Consider the following 2,746-nt stretch of genomic DNA (forward strand, 5'->3'; position numbering starts at 1 on the left):
CTAATTTTGTGTATGTATGTATATGTGTGTGTGAGTGTGTGTGTGTATATACTGTAGATATATAGAGAACAATCTATAAATACTTGACTTTTGTCTGAAATATTGTTAATCTTCATCGCTCAAAATTTGAAGGAATATTAGCTAAAGGTGATGTGAGTGATGTGATACCACTGATATACTAGCATGTTTGACAGGATAACCAAGGCATTTCAACAAAACCCTTTATTTTGTGGAAAATACGGTGATCAAAATTAGAGAACAGTAACCAATGTAGCAGGAAAGAAGATTACAACTAAAATTTTGGAGGGTTACAGCTGTCAGAAATGAGTAGGAAGTGTAGAGGCCCTTTCTCTGAAAGACTTCAGCAGATCTGTGGCCGCAGGACATCAGTAGTTTCTCACACTGTGCTGGTGTGATCTTGATCTGCTCTTCTTCCAGACTCTTCTATAGTTCGGTACTGTAGTGTTTCTTAGCCATAACTTTGTCTCCAAGGGTTTTCCAGAGATTTTCAGTTGTGTTTAGATCAGGACTCTGGGCCGGCCATTTCATTATTTCAGAGTTCTCCGCTTCAAGGAACTGCTTTACCTGTTTTGCAGTGACGGGAACTTTGTCTAGCATGAAAATTGCAGGCATTGCAGGGAATGAACCGCATGTTGCTGAAGGAGATTCTGATAAACATTTGCATTCAGCTGCCATGTATCTGTATAAGAGGCCCAACTCCTGCTGCAGTAAACATCCCCCAAACCATGACACTTCCTCCCCCACCTTTCACTGACTTCTTTACACACTCGGGCTTCAGTCTTTCCCCAGTTTGACGCCAAACAAAATGTTTACCATCAAACTCAAATAAATTTAACTTGCTCTCATCACTAAAGTTACTTTGGATCAGTTCTCATCTCTCCACACAAGAGAGCTCCTCAGCAAAGGTGAGTCTAGCCTTTTGATTCTTTCTGCTGGTGAGAGAGCGCTTTCAGTCCAACCTCACCTAAACGTGCCGAGACGGATCATACCCTGTTCAGTGCTGAACTGGCGAGCAATTCCAGCTGCAGTGCTGAACCGATTCCCCACTGAGAGTCTCCTCATTATCCTGTCTTCTCCTGCATTTGTCTTGTGTGGAAGACCAGCCTTTTTGGGGGACAAACTTCTCTTGCAGTGGCTGAAAGTGTAGTCCCTTTGGCCTTCATCTGGACAACCTCCTGTCGCAGGCTTTCAGTCACCTTAGAGCGGCCCGCCATCTTGCAATCTCAGTGAAAAATAGAGGAATGCTGCCAGTTAAATAAGGTTTGTCATATAATTAAGGAAATTAGCACCAGGTGCCAGATTAACACCAATAAATGGGAGGTATCTGTAAGTGTTCTCTAATTTTGATCAGAGTTCTTTCAAATATTTTAAGTTTTTTATACTGTGCTTCAGAATACAATTAATTTATTAAATATGCTTAAAAAACTGCCCTTCTACTCCTGTTAGGATAACTTCAGATAAGACTATGAGACCTTGAAATTTAGGAAATTGTAGGGTCTCTAATTTTGATCTCCACTGTATATACACACATACATACATGCATATGTCTGTGTGTGTGTAATTTTCAAGCATTTTGAAGTGTTGTTTTCTGGACAATTACTTCCTAGCCAAATTCTCAGTGAAAAGAAATACAGTATTATTTTTTATTGTAGTATACAGTGTTATATTGTACTGTGATTAAATATGTAATTTAATATGTAAATTAAATAATTTGACATTTAATGTATCTTTTAATTTTTTTAATAATTTCAAATATCAGTATTCAATATTTCATGTTTAATGTAACTTTTGTAACTGCAGGTTAAACCATTCCATGTCCCTCTAAGATGCCACTTCTTTTAACTTCTGCAAAGATTAATTTTGTTGATACTGATTTCATTTGTTTAGTAACAGCCCAAATGTATTATTATTATAATTGACTGATTAAATGTAAGAATTTGACTCAAAAGATAATGCACACTTTTAGAAAAAATGGCTTTATAAACGTAAAAATGCACACAAAAGGTAAAAATCTATTTACACTTATTGGAAAAGATAAATTTCTATCACTGCTGTGAACTGACCACACAGAATATGAAATATATCAAAAACTTTAGGAGTCAGCTGTCCCCGGTAGTCCTTAAGATATCAGAACAATAGCACACTCGGCAAAATATTGCCTAATTATCTTTATTGATAAAAATCCAGAAAATATTAAGATATTATTTTTTATCAATATCACACACCCCTAGTTCTGACACAAAATGATTTGCAACGGTCGCTTTGTCACATTCAGTGTAGACAGCCTCATGCTGTTGGTTTATTTCTGTTTTTTTTAAAGGGGTCATATGACGTTGCTAAAAATAACATTATTTTGTGCATTTGGTGTAATGAAATGTGTTTATGCGGTTTAAAGTAAAAAAAAAACATTATTTTCCACATACTGTACATTATTGTTTCTCCTCTATGCCCCGCCTTTCTGAAAAACGTCGATTTTTACAAAGCTCATCGGTCTGAAAAGCGAGGTGTGCTGTGATTGGCCAGCTATCCAGTGCGTTATGATTGGCCGAATTCCTCAAGCGTGTGACGGAAATGTTACGCCCCTTACCATATTGTGATGCCGTGTCCCAGCGCGACGAGACAAAAACATTAAAACCCATGACAAACGAGGCGTGTGTTGCATCCAGTGGGGACATAATTACGGATTATAATGACTTGTACTGTCTTTTTACGCGTTGTGTTGCAT

At 37.4% G+C, this 2,746-nt stretch overlaps 1 protein-coding gene across 1 annotated transcript in view; it reads left to right on the plus strand.

The window, feature by feature from the left end:
* Window positions 1-2,746, plus strand: part of rnf123 (ring finger protein 123) — a 174,329-nt gene that overhangs the window by 45,100 nt on the left and 126,483 nt on the right. The gene's annotated exons all lie outside the window — the stretch shown is intronic.

This window comes from Sinocyclocheilus anshuiensis, unplaced genomic scaffold (assembly GCF_001515605.1).
Source record: "Sinocyclocheilus anshuiensis isolate Anshui unplaced genomic scaffold, SAMN03320099.WGS_v1.1 scaffold2083, whole genome shotgun sequence".
Taxonomy (NCBI): domain Eukaryota; kingdom Metazoa; phylum Chordata; class Actinopteri; order Cypriniformes; family Cyprinidae; genus Sinocyclocheilus; species Sinocyclocheilus anshuiensis.